This window comes from Schistocerca cancellata, chromosome 12, assembly GCF_023864275.1.
Source record: "Schistocerca cancellata isolate TAMUIC-IGC-003103 chromosome 12, iqSchCanc2.1, whole genome shotgun sequence".
Taxonomy (NCBI): Eukaryota; Metazoa; Arthropoda; class Insecta; order Orthoptera; family Acrididae; genus Schistocerca; species Schistocerca cancellata.
The window spans coordinates 151,846,839-151,861,457 of record NC_064637.1 but is presented as its reverse complement, the minus strand read 5'-3'; the positions used below and the strand labels follow the sequence as shown (position 1 = coordinate 151,861,457).

At 42.9% G+C, this 14,619-nt stretch overlaps 1 protein-coding gene across 1 annotated transcript in view; it reads right to left on the bottom strand.

Annotated features, from left to right (window-relative positions):
* Positions 1–14,619, bottom strand: part of LOC126109605 (mucin-5AC-like) — a 297,865-nt gene that overhangs the window by 14,425 nt on the left and 268,821 nt on the right. The gene's annotated exons all lie outside the window — the stretch shown is intronic.

The following is a 14,619-nucleotide window of genomic DNA, read 5'->3' as shown; positions in this document are numbered from 1 at the left end:
GCACTGTACTACATATTGCTCTTGTAGACTAGGTGAAACTTGGCATGATGGTCGCGAGTACACCTTCACGTGTGCACGTTTTAAGGAGCTTCTGCGTATGAGCAACTGACATGACATAATTGCCCTACTAACCAAATAGATAAGGATTTGATAAATAATGTGCACGGTTCACCGCGTTCTCTGCTAGCCCTTACTTACGTCAATGTCACCAAGTGGTAGCACATTGCAGCAGACTTTCATGCACACTGCATAAATCTCGCTGGCGGCAGCACACACATACTTCACTAACTGATAGTAAAATTAGGTCGGACATCAGTATACGTTGTAGTTACTCTAATAGAGAAACCTATTTTGTGGAATTATAAATGAGATATAGTACGTTAAGTTATGGATTTTATCCTAGACCAATCCATTTGACGCGCTGAAAAGGATTCATCGACGACTGTGAGACTAGCATTTATTCATGCTTCTGACATCGTTTGACCCTATGGTGGGTCAGGTTTATCTCTACTGTAGACCAACATTGTACATATATCTGAACATTCATTTAAGAGCTGTCGCACTGGTTGCCCTGATATTCATCTCAATTCGGGGTCGAAGTCGTTGTGCTTTTGGCCCTTATGGCTCTCAGCTCCTCATTTGCATTCTACTCAAGTGATCTTGTTGATAAATGTACTACTTGAATTTAATCGTTTCCACAAACGGCAGCTTGTGTTTGGAGTTGGCTGTCTACTATGCACGAATCGGCTTTCCTGTGGAGTGTCAACACGGACGCTGTTGAGCCCGTATTAAACGCTAACAGAAAAGAAAATTACCAGGAAAAGTCAGCAGCAAAGGAACTAGGGCGTTCCAGACCAGATCCGTTGTCTGAGAACGTGACGAAATCGTATAAGCGTGACTACAAGCGAGCATTTAACAAATAAGTGTATAATAAGCGTAAGTTGTGTGGACGCAAAGTAAGAATGCCTGATTTTCAACCCACAACCTAATTCTTTAACTAACACATGAATTAGGATTCTTATACATTTGTCCGAAAAGATAAAAAAGGACGAAAACTCCCACTTACACAAAAATTCGAAACGAAGAGTAGCGATAGTTTAACTATTATTTCGTTATTGCCATAAACTGTGCTTAATTATGTACAAAACAACAAAGTTCCACAAAATAATTCTTCCTTTTTTTAGACAAGTTATGCATATTATTATTAGTATTATTATTGTTGACAGCTGCTGAAATTGAATAAATATGTCGATAAGCGTAATTGTTATACAGCAGATGCTGTTAATTTCGCACTCTCATATTTACCCCAGCACTCTCATATTTATCCCAGCTCTTATACCTACGAGTCGCCACTGGCCTTAAATGATTTAGAAAAATTACGGAAAACTTAAATCTGAATGGCTCATCTCGGGTCCTGAACTGTCGTCCTCCCCAAAGTGTGCCCAGTGTACGAACCAATGCGCTACCCCACTCGGTCTGTTGCCGTGAAGGCATATATATATATATATATATATATATATATATATATATATATATATATATATGTGTGTGTGTGTGTGTGTGTGTGTGTGTGTGTGTGTGTGTATGTATGTGTGTGGTCGCACAGCGTGTATTTCTCGCTCATTACAATTTCGCACATCATGCTCCAGTTCCGTTGACATATGCTTTCATAACAGTGGTGGATTTAAAAATTTTTCGCCCCTAGGCACATCATATTATATACGCCCCCCCAAAAAAAACATGTTTTAAATAATAACTATTACCCAATCACTTCACAATTACCGTTTTGGGTGGGAGCGCTGTGGACTGTTTCCGTATTGTGCTATTGCATTTTCTGAAGGTCGCGTCAGCGGTCTAGACGCGCTCAAACTGCAATATGGTTCCTGAACTGTACTTATTGTTAGTGTACGGCAGCGGATAAAACAAACTTAGAACTGCACTGTGTTAACAAATTCGTCTGTCGAATGACAACACAAACGAACACAAGGAAAATAACTTTTCTTTTATGGCCTAAAAATTCAGCAGAGCGTGTAGGAGACAACGGATTTTTGTTATACATACACTTTTAATATATTCTTTTACACGAAACTGTTGAAAATGAAAATAAAAAAGTTGTGCTACGATCTAAAAATTGAAGCGAACGTGTCATACATTAAAAATTAATACATACTTTTACAGAAATGCGTTCAAAATTAAAATTAAACTGTCGATTTACGAGCTAATAACTCGAATGTGTGGCAGATAAAAAGAAAACACGTTCGGTATTAATACGTGAATCTAAAGGAGAGCGTAAGAAATGAAAATGAAAGAGAGATTTCGGTGCACGAACTAATAACTAAATACAGACTAACAAACACACAACTGGATTTGCTATCACATAATTTTACAGAAAATAGTTAACGTGTAAAGCATTACGGTCTGTGTAGCTAAATGCTGCATAATAAGTTTACACAATACCTTTAATCCATGTAAGGGCTGAACAGTTTTGTACTGAAACTACTGCTCTCACCACAGCTCTTTCTAACGGTAATAGCAAAGCTTTACGTATTTATCGACAGAACTGAACTACTTCATTTATTAACACTAAGTTGTCAAGTACTGGGAGAAATGTTTCGACTCTAAATTTTTCCTTTCCAGTCAGAAAAACTTCTTCAGAGTCCGCTTCCTCGTCATCATGAAGTTTGCGTTTTCGTGATCTTTTATAGGTACATTCACAGTCACAATCTCCATGGATTTACTTTCATAATGGTCAAACATGCCACGAATAGATGCAATAAATCCTACAAGTGATTAATTCATGCAGTATTTTAGTATCAATATTTACACTCTGCAATTTCAGATTTACACTATTAAATCCCTGGAGTATGTCCTTCCAAACTGTCATCATGAATACTGCTTCTAGTCTGCTGAGTTGATTCAATAAAGCTCAAGCCTCATTTTGCACAAGTGGTTTATCAAATGTATTATTGGCAACATGTGTGATGGCATAGATAACGCCCTCCCAGTTTTCGTGTAGACTTACAAACGCTTCCTATTTTGCTGACCAACGAGTTTTTGATAAACTTTTTACCGTTTTGCTTCCTGGTTTCATTAAAGAAATAAGCTTATCCCAGCGCTGTGTAGAAGCAGAGAAAAAGTTATAAAGGATTTGCACTACACTGAAAAATGATCTTGCTTCCCGACAACAGCTTGCAGCACTGGTGCCGATTAAATTCAAAGAACATGCTGCACAAGGCACATAACGCGCTTTCGGATTTCGTTCATTAATGCGTGCCTGTAAACCAGGCTTGCTTTGTCATATGACTGGCCTCTACTGTCAGTAATATCAATGGAATTTGTAGAAAGGACTTTAAGTACGGCCTCAGCTAAGTTTTCGGACTTGTGTCCCGAGTTTGGTAAAAACAGAAGGAAACGTTCAACATGTTCACCACTCTCGTTCACATATCTTAATATGAAGCGTAATTGATCAATGTGTGAAATGTCCGCGATAGTATCTACTATTGTAGATAAATATTCGGCCTGTTTTATTTCACTTACAATAATTCTTTTTATTCGTTCAGAAAGAAGCTCTATTATTTCATCACAGATTGTTGAAGAAAGGTAACTTGTATGTTCCTGCCCTGGATTTCCATATCGTTGAATGTGCTCTGCGAGAAAAGGATCAAACTCGGCTATAAGTTCAAGAGACGTCATAAATTGACCATTCTGTAATGAAGGGAATCTTTTAACATGTCTACGTAGGGGAAGTCCACGACTTGTTAGCGTCTTCGCTACTGCAAACACCCTTTTCAACACACTGCGCCAGTACATATGACTTGATCTATTGTTCCAAGTGACTTTTTTCTTGTTAAGAGTGATAACTCGAAATTTTTATGTTCAAGCGAATTCTCATGAAGAGATAAAGTATTAGAAGTGTTTTTTCCAATCTGCAATATCATTAGTAGCAATCGCGGCCTTACCTCCGAACAATTTACGTGGTGCACAAAAAACAGCACCAGTACTACCAGGCAATTACGCAAAGTTGATTCACCATTTACAAGTTTACGGTAAAATACACTTTTGCTCAGATATCTGGTTGTATCGCCTATTGATCTTATTGGATTAGAAAAATCACCGTTACAATTTTGATCAATGCCACGTTGTAAGAGTGTGTCGTTTGTCGATTCATTGACATACCATTCTACAGGATCATCAGTAACGGGGTTATTTCTTTCTGGCTCGACACTTAGTTCTTCGTGAAACTCGAAATCAGGAACAATTTGCTTTTCTTCACTTTTAACTTCTGTTTCGTCTGTATTTGCTTCTTTTACAACAGCTGCAGTGCCAGAAATATCCGTTCTACTTGAAGTCGAACCAGCAACATTTTTTGCGAAAAATTTATATACTCTGCCAAGCGTTTTTAGAAAATTGGCTTCTCGTTCTCGCCTTTCCTCCGATAATTTCGGAAATGCCACCCTACTTAATTTTTCACGGTTGCTTTTTTCACTGTTACTCATGTTAAGGCACTTACAAAATTGTCAACGAAGTCACAACAGAAGAAAAAAATTGTAAAAGGAAAGAAAGGAAGACTGTATCCAGCTCCAATCGTACCACACCGCACATGAGCAGAAAGCTTTTTACTTTAAACGCGGCACACGAGCTCAAAGATTTTTCCTTTAAACACGGAGCGATGAACTGACCAACTCGGATTACTCGACATAAATGTGCTATGAAAGAACGACAATGCGGAATAATTTAATTTCATTGTCGTCTGTTTCTCTGTTGTCAGTGAACAGTACAAGCACACATGCCGGCTGAAATTCGTTTCGTAAAGAAAACGGGACAGTCCCTTTTTTGCCTTCTGTTTCACGCGTAGCCGGAATTTTAGCTGGGACGCAAATATGTTCTGAATATTCTTGACACTGTCTTTCTAATTTAAAAAGCAAATAGATTTTGCAATTTCTTGCAGTGAGGTGTGCTGGATTGACTCTTATCCCACTTATTCTTGTAACATTTTAGCGGTTCCTGTGGGCAGAAGACAGACTACAAAGTTTAAGTAGTTTAAGTAGTCTTGTTTGCAGTTGATGTGGTGTGTTTTCATTTGTGTGAACACTGCTGTTATGCCTACACGCAAATGCACATTTTGTTCCAACATAAAATAAAAATAACCTTTCCTCGAAGAAGAAAAAAAGCTTAGTTAAGAACTCTAATATAAAATTTGCAATGTCACGTACTATTTGATTCACAGCGTAGGAACTCGGATATCGTGCAGGCTGTAGTACAATAAATGAGACAAACGGAAGTTGGTTTCTTCTTCTTTTTTCGCCAAAAAAAGTAACTAAGTAAATAAATAAATAAAATTTTTAAATTGTTGTGAAGTGTATTTCACATATTATTAGATATTCTGCTTATGTTCTTTTCGTATAAACATGTGTTTAAAAATATAAAACATTACCAGTATCAACATGTTCTGTTAAACGGGTGTCATTAAATCAAAGCTCAGATATTGAAGACGACAGAGCTTTCACATTAATTACAGAAATGGAGGGCTGACTTGATACTTCCCCAAATTTCTACAAGAAATTTAAGTTAGAGTCGGGTTTTATATACTGAGGCCCACACATTGTACAGTATTTAAGAAACTGCAGATTAGTTTATGACGGCTTTTCAGGGGTCCCGGTATTTCCACGAGGAAAATATGGCAGGGTTAAGTAGAAGCCGACAACATTCTCGGAATAATAACGTTTCAAAAATTGTATTGTAGATTGCCGTCCTGACAGATTACTTCATAATATTTTCAACAAACATGAAGATGATAACAGACAGAAACACAATGTTAAATTTCCGTTCAGTCACCAAGTAAACTATGTTTATTTCCAAGCTTGTACTGTAGAATTTCGTTCTTAGGGCTTATTTAAACTAGCAAGTTATTAAAAAAAATTGTCGTTTGTAAGCGCAGTTATTCTAAAACGTAAAAGGTTAAAGTGAGTACAGAGCAAAAAATGGCGCCCCCTTAAGATGCCGCCCCTAGGCCCGTGCCTATATGTAAATCCGCCACTGACTATCAAAGCGTGGGTACAGAACACTGAAGAAACAGGTGACACAGTGCGAAAGTGGGATGGAATTACAAAACGTGTGTGCACTCCAGTGAATTTTACAAAAGTGGAAGAAGCCTTCAGCAAAGGCCCAGGAATTCTATACGCAGTCATACGCTTCAACATGACACACCGGATCGCAGTCTACACTGAATAAGGAACTGCAATACTACCCATACAAAATTTAGATAGTGCAAAAATTGAATGCGGGCGACCTCTCGAAGAGACAACGCCTTTGCTGGGAACTGTTATAACTCGTATACGAAAACCCAGTCCTGTGCGACAATCTGATCATTAGCGATGAGGCCAATATTTATGTGTCCGGCTTTGTTAATAAGCTAAAATTTGGTTACTGGTAAAGTGAAAATCATGAAATGCTTCATGAAACGCCACTTTAGAGTCAGAAAGTGCAGTGTGCTGGGGGTTATGATGGTTTGAGATCACAGAGCCTTAATTTTTTTTAAGATGGTCGCGGCAGTGCTGTTAGGACTAGTGCGACAGATCGCTGATCTCCTTGTAACAGCATCACATTCTTCTAACAAGTTGGGGCCACATGCCGTACCTCACGGCATTCCACTACTGCGCTACAGAACGTCTCATCAACAGCAATGGTGACCTCTCCTCGTCTACAAGATGCCCTGAGCTTTATTCCTTTGGAGTCCTCTGAAATCGCAGATCTTCTGGTGTGACACACCACACAGGAACTGAAGGACCCAATTTGGGAGGAAGTTAATCGAATTTAAGTGCAAATCCAGCAAGACGTGGTGTCTATCTTCCATAAAATACTTAAAATGTGTGTAAAGGAAAATAGAGGCAACCTTTGTGGCTCAAATGGCTCTGAGCACTATGGGACTTAACATCTTAGGTCACCAGTCCCCTATCACTTAGAACTACTTAAACCTAACTAACCTAAGGACAGCACACAACACCCAGTGATCACGAGGCAGAGAAAATCCCTAACCCCGCCGGGAATCGAACCCGGGAACCCGGGCGTGGGAAGCGAGAACGCTACCGCACGACCACGAGCTGCGGACCAACCTTTGTGATGGCATTTTCAAGTGATAGGCATTTTAAATAGCAAGCATTTTAAACTGATGCTGCACTTCATTTACACTGCTGAGAATAAATTTATGTCGCTGGTGGAGGTTTCAAAATTGCGCATTTTACTGCAGCGTCTGTTAGGAGCTGCTTGTTATTGGGAATGACAAGACACCGGCCAACAACATCTACACTACCGGCCATTAAAATTGGTACACCAAGAAGATAAACGAGTATTCATTGGACAAATATATTATAGTAGAAATGACATGTGATTACATTTTCACGCAATTTGGGTGCATAGATCCTGAGAAATCAGTACCCAGAAATACCACCTCTGGGCGTAATAACGGCCTTGATACGTTAGGGCATTGAGTCAAACAGTTTGGATGGCGTGTACAGGGACAGCTACCCATGCAGCTTCAACACGATACCACAGCTCATCAAGAGTAGTGACTGCCGTATTGTGACGAGCCAGTTGCTCGGCCACCATTGACCAGACGTTTTCAATTGGTGAGAGATCTAGAGAATGTGCTGGCCAGGGCAGCAGTCGAACATTTTCTGTATCCAGAAAGGCCAGTTCATGACCTGCAAAATGCGGTAGTGCATTATCCTGCTGAAATGTAGGATTTCGCAGGGATCGAATGAAGGGTAGAGCCACGGGTCGTAACACATCTGAAATGTAACATCCACTGTTCAAAGTGCCGTCAATGCGAACAAGAGGTGACCGAGACGTGTAACCAATGGCACCCCATACCATCACGCCGGGTGATACGCCAGTATGGCGATGTCGAATACACGCTTCCAATGTGCGTTCACCGCGATGTCGCCAACCACGGACGCGACCATCGTGATGCTGTAAACAGAACCTGGATTCATCCGAAAAAATGACGTTTTGCCATTCGTGCACCCAGGTTCGTCGTCGAGTACACCACCGCATGCGCTCCTGTCTGTGATGCAGCGTCAAGGGTAACCGCAGCCATGGTCTCCGGGCTGATAGTCCGTGCTGCTGCAAACGTCGTCGAACTGTTCGTGCAGATGGTTGTCGTCTTACGAATGTCCCCATCTGTTGACTCAGGGATCGAGACGTGGCTGCACGATCCGTTACAGCCATGCGGATAACTGCCTGTCATCTCGTCTGCTAGTGATACGAGGCTGTTGGGATCCAGCACGGCGTTCCGTATTACCCTCCTGATTCCACCGATTCCATATTCTGCAAACAGTCATTGGAACTCGACCAACGCGGGCAGCAATGTGGCGATACGATAAACCGCAATAGCGATAGGCTATAATCCGACCTTTATCAAAGTCGGAAACGTGATGGTACGCATTTCTCCTCCTTACTCGAGACATCACAACAATGTTTCACCAGGCAACGCCGGTCAGCTGTAGTTTGTGTATGAGAAATAGGCTGGAAACTTTCCTAATGTCAGCGCGTTATAGGTGTCACCACCGGCGCCAACCTTGTGTGAATGCTCTGAAAAGCTAATCATTTGCATATCACAGCATCTTCTTGCTGTCGGTTAAATTTCGCGTCTGTAGCACGACATCTTTGTGGTGTAGCAATTTTAATGGCCAGTAGTGTATATGAGAAGAGAAGGTGCGTATCTTCCATACCCCATGATAAACTGATGGCTACTGGCTAGCTCTGTTCTTTCTGCGAGCGTTGCACCATGATGGAGCATTAGGCAACTGCTGAACTGCTGTCTCTTCACCATACCTATGTTTGCAGTGCAGTGCCGCAGATCCAAAGCTCGGATCAGTAAGCAGTGTCACTATGTTACTGTCCGCCCCCCCCCCCAAACATAATTTGCTGTCACGCCTACTATTAACATGCAACAAGGAGTCCACCGTTTTAATAACAATGACTAACGGGAGAAGACAAGGAGTTGGCTGCCCCATCACTTTTCAACTGTGTGAATGAGTCAGTGATACAAGAATGGCGAAAACAGAAATCAGTCGTCGAAGTTGAGCACCCAATCATTTGAGGTAGAGGCAAATGATCTTCAGGGTGGGCCAGAAGTCACAATCGTAAAGTATTCAACTAACTTAATTAAAAATGTCGTGTGATGAGGGCCTCCCGTCGGGTAGACCGCTCGCCTGGTGCAAGTCTTTCGATCTGACGCCACTTCGGCGACTTGCGCGTCGATGGGGATGAAATGATGATGATTAGGACAACACAACACGCAGTCACTGAGCGACACAACACCCAGTCCCTGAGCGGAGAAAATTTCCGACCCAGCCGGGAATCTAACCCGGGCCCTTAGGATTGACAGTCCGTCGCGCTGACCACTCAGATCCCGGGGGCGGACAACTAACTTAATGTAGACACTGAAGAGCCAAAGAAACTGGTAAACCTGCTTAATATCGTCTAGGGTCCCCGCGGGAACACACAGAAGTGCTGCAACATGACGTTATACGTTTTGACAAAAATATGATTTTGAACCCCTAATATCGTCTAGGGACCCCGCGGGAACACGCAGAAGTGCTGCAACAAGACGTTCTACGTTTTGACAAAAATATGATTTTGAACCATTAATGCACTGTTTTCCGCCTGTAAAGATGGTTGTTACAACTGAGACCCGTATAAAATAAATATACAACTGTGCAGCCGATGGCGAGAATATACTTATTTCCATAATTTCCATTATAAAACCAGAAGGAACTCTATGCTTTAGAGAGTCCTATTTTAAATAAAAAGGAGCAGATGCAAGAACTTGAAAAGAAGGAAAGCATGAGTGTCAGGAAAATTTTAGGATCTCAGCAACTACTGACAGTACTTGGAAGAATACGAAACACATGTCCTAAAAGTACTCCGAAAAGGAAATGCGCAGAAGCCGGTTGCAATTTTATGGGCATGGGCATGGATAACCAAAATGATCTTCAGTTACATCACATTATTCATTCAGAAAGAGATGCACATGGATGGTTCAAATGGGTCTGAGCACTATGGGACTTAACAGCTGAGGTCATCAGTCCCCTAGAACTTAGAACTACTTAAACCTAACTAACCTAAGGACATCAGACACATCCATGCCCGAGGCAGGATTCGTAGTGCAGCAACTCGATGTGGTATGGACTCAACAATCGTTGGAAGTCCCCTGGAAATATAATGAGCCATGTTGCCTCTACAGCCGTCCATAATTGCGAAAGTGTTGGCGACGCAGGAGTTCGTGCACGATCATGTTCCATCCATCAATGTTCGATGGAATTCGTGTCGGGCGATCTGGGTGGCTTTATCATTCGCTCGAACTGTCAGAATGTTCTTCAAACGCGATCATTGCGGTCCAGTAACATGGCACATTGTCATCCGTATAAATTCCATCGTTGTTTGGGAACGATTTTCAGTTAGCGATAGGTTCAGTTTGACCAGAAGCCCAGTTTCATTCGATGTAAACACAGACAACGCCATTACTGAGCCATCACCAGATTGCACAGTGCCTTTTGACAACTTGGGTCCACGGCTTCATTGAGTCTGCGTCGTACTCGAACCCTACAATCAGCTGTTACCAACTGAAATCGGGACTCATCTGACAAGGTCACGGTTTTCCAGTCGTCTAGGGTCCAACCGACATGGTCACGAGCCCAGGAGAGGCGCTGCTGGCGATACAGCTATGGCACTCGCGTCGGTCGTCTGCTGCCATAGCCCAGTTACGCCAAATTTCGCAGCACTGTCCTAACGCATAGGTTCGTCGTATGTCCCACATTGGTTTCTGCGGTTATTTCACGCAGTGTTGCTTGCTTGTCAGCACTGACAACTCGACGCAAACACCGCTGCCTTCTGTCGTTATGTGAAGGCCGTCAGCCACTGCTGAGAGGTAATGCCTGAAATTTGGTATTCTCAGCATTCTCTTGGCGCTGTGTATCTCGGAATATGGCATTCCCTAACGATTTCAGAAACTGAAAGTGCCAAGCATGTAGCTGTCACTACCACTCAGCGTTGAAAGTCTATTAATCCCAGTCGTGCGGCCATAATCCGGTCGGAAATCTCACGCGAATCACCTAAGTACAGATGAAATCTCCATTTTTTCCCTTTATTGTTATTTTGACTCCTTATACAAAGGTATGCCGGCATCGGCAATATTACGCCGCTCTTTGGCCACAGATAATACATTTATTACAAGCTGAGACATCTAAAAACGAAACAACACGGTGGATAGACAACAGTAGACACACAAACTTAAAATACATGAAGTCGTTCACAGGTGTAGAGTCCAAAGAAAATATATGCAGCACTCGGACACTAACAGAGACGACAGAAACGGCACACGTGAACGAAGGAGCACAAATGACGAAACACGGAATCACTAACACGATGGCACACACAAAACACTGGCGACAATCTCCGGAGCGTGAATGTTCACTTTACGTGTACGAGTCTGGGGACCTGCCAAAGGGTGAAAGGTGGGAGAGGGGAGGGTGTAGATGCCAGTGGCAGGTGAGATCGGAGGAGGAGGAAAGAAGGTAGGGGGGTAGGGGAAGCCCAGGACAGAGGACGGAGGGAGGAAGGGAGGAGGGAGAGAAGGGAGCCCTTGGGAAAAAAGCACAGGGGGTGGATGGGGAGGATCAAAGTTGGTAGGAGGGGTAGATGCAGGGGAGGAGGGCATCATCAGGGAGGGGGAGTTGGTGGAAGGCACCTTGGGCGAGGGTATGGGGACAGATGGAGAGCTGGTGGGATGTGGAAATGAAGGTGCGGCAGCAGACAGGGGTAGGAGAGGATGGGAGACACAAGCGAGTGAGGGGCTTCAACTATGCGGCACGTGTAGAGGATCTGTATCCGTTTGAGGAAAAGGATGAGGTGCGGGAACGGTATGATGTCATATAGGATCCACGTGGGGGAGGGGAGGCAGATGCAATAGGCGAGGCGGAGCGCATGGCGTTCTAGGATTTGAAGGGATTTGTAAAAGGTAGGAGGGGCGGAGATCCAGGCGGAATGAGGGTAGCATAGGATAGGACGGATGAGGGATTTATAGGTGTGGAGGATGGTGGAGGGGTCCACACCAATGTGCAGCCAGAAAGGAGCTTGAGGAGACAGAGTCGGGAGTGTGCTTTGGCTTGGATAGTCCGGAGATGGAAGGTCCATGAGAGGCAACGGTCAAGGGTGACGACAAGATACTTGATGGTGGGAGTGAGGGTGATAGGACTCCCATAAATAGTGATACAGAAGTCGATGAGACGGAAGGAATGGGTGGTTTTGCCTACAATGATCGCCTGGAAAGCTCCATCAATGCACTGCCCTTTTATAGCTTGTCTACGCGGTACTACCGCCACCTGTATACGTGCATATCTCTATACCACTTTTTTTTCACCACAGTGTACAACAGTATGTAACTTGCAACTGTGTGCACACCCCGGCCTATCGGTTTAGATGTACAGTTTCCCTTGTCTACTCCTTACATAGTCTCTGTTTCGCCTCGTAGTTACTATACTGCTGAACGGTAGTACATTACGTCAAGACACTTTCGTCTTTATCCACCAGTTCCTATTGTTCACCACCAGAGCATTTATAAATTTTTCTGCGGATTCAGCCCTCCCCAACAGCTGTACGGTCAGCGCGTTGGAATACCATGCACGGAGGCCTGAGTTTGATTCCTGGCTCGGGTGGGAGATTTTCTCCCCCTCAGGGACTGGGTGTTGTGCTGTCAACATCATTTCTTGGTGCTTTATTATGGACGCATTACGCGTCTCTACCCAAGTTAACGAACAGCAAAACTGTAACGAAACTCTAGGCGGTGTAATAAATCTAGTCTTTGATCTACAGAAATGTTCTACTTCGTATAAATCTTGGCCAGACTTGGGTTAATTTTCTTGTATTTCTCTTCTGTAGAGATTTCTGTATATCAAAAAACTATTTTTATGTCAATTTACACACACACACACACACACACAAGTGCGCGCGCACGCACGCACGCTCGTACACGAACGCACATACACATATTTCACAGCGTCGATTTTATGCCATGAAAATTTGTACTCAATATTTTAAAATTATGTGATCTGAAATATATGAAGTCTACGTTACATGCAATAATCTGTATTTTTAAATGTTATCTACAAACAAAATATCTGTCTCCATATACGTTATTAATTTTCCTCTCGTTAATGAAATCGATTTTGTAAAAGAACAGGAAGCCACTACTTTTCATATTGTTAAAATTTGCAACCATTCTTATTAATCACGTGTGGGATATATATTTGACTTAAACTGATAGTTCCAAGAGTAAAATAACCGGCCGGTGGGGGGGGGAGGGGGGGGGGGAGTGGTTCTAGGCGCTTCAGTCCGGAACCGCGCTGCTGCTACGGTCGCAGGTTCGAATCCTGCATCGGGCATGGATGTGTCTGATGTCCTTAGGTTACTTAGGTTTAAGTAGTTCTGGGGACTGATGACCTCAGAAGTTAAGTCCAATAGTGCCCAGAGCCATTGAACCATTTTGAACTGTAAAAGTCATGTTAGTACTAATAATAATTTGAACGATTTCCTTTTCTAGAAGGTACTAAATTCGTAACATATAAAATTTATTTTGTCGCCAAGAGCATCAGATACGTTAGGATCGTTTCAAAAATGGCTGTGAGCACTATGGGACTTAACATCTATGGTCATCAGTCCCCTAGACTTAGAACTACTTAAACCTAACCAACCTAAGGACATTACACACATCCATGCCCGAAGCAGGATTGTACCCTGCGGCCGTAGCGGTCACGCGGTTCCAGACTGAAGCGCCTAGAACCGCACGGCCACATCGGCCGGCGAATCGTTTCAGAGAGCGTTCTTAGACAGATTATGATTTCTACAGGGTGTGGGCAAGTTTTATACTCTGGGTATTTGAAGAAGCGTTTATGTTAACAGAAGTGATGTTGCAAAAACTTATATGAAACGCTGCGAAACTTTTTTATTATTATTATTATTTTTATTAACGACGAAACAAAGGAAGTAGTCCTGACACTGACATCGCCGTTGCAAGGTAACTTAAACTTTTCTTCAAATGTGATGCTAATTTTCTTGTAAACTATTCTACGCGCTGTAAAAAGTGGTACCCCTGACCAATATCGTGTAGGACCCCCGCGAGAACGCAGAAGCGCCGCAACACGACGTGGCATGGACTCGACTAATGTCTGAAGTAGTGCTGGAAGGAACTGACACCACGAATCATGCAGGGCTGTCCATAAATCCGTAAGAGTACGAGGGGGTGGCGATCTCTTCTGAAAAGCATGATGCAAGGCATCCCAAACATACTCAATAATGTCCATGTCTAGGGACTTTGGTGGACAGCGCAAGTGTTTAAACTCGGAAGAGTGTTCCTGGAGACACTGTAGCAATTTTGGACGTATGGGGCGTCGTATCGTCCTACTGGAATTGCCCAAGTCTGTCTGAATGCACAATGGAAATGAATGGATACAAGCTATCTGACAGGATGCTTACGTACGTGTCACCTGTCACAGTCGTATCTAGACGTATCAGGGGTCCCATATCACTCCAACTGCACATGCCCCACACCAGTGCAGAGCC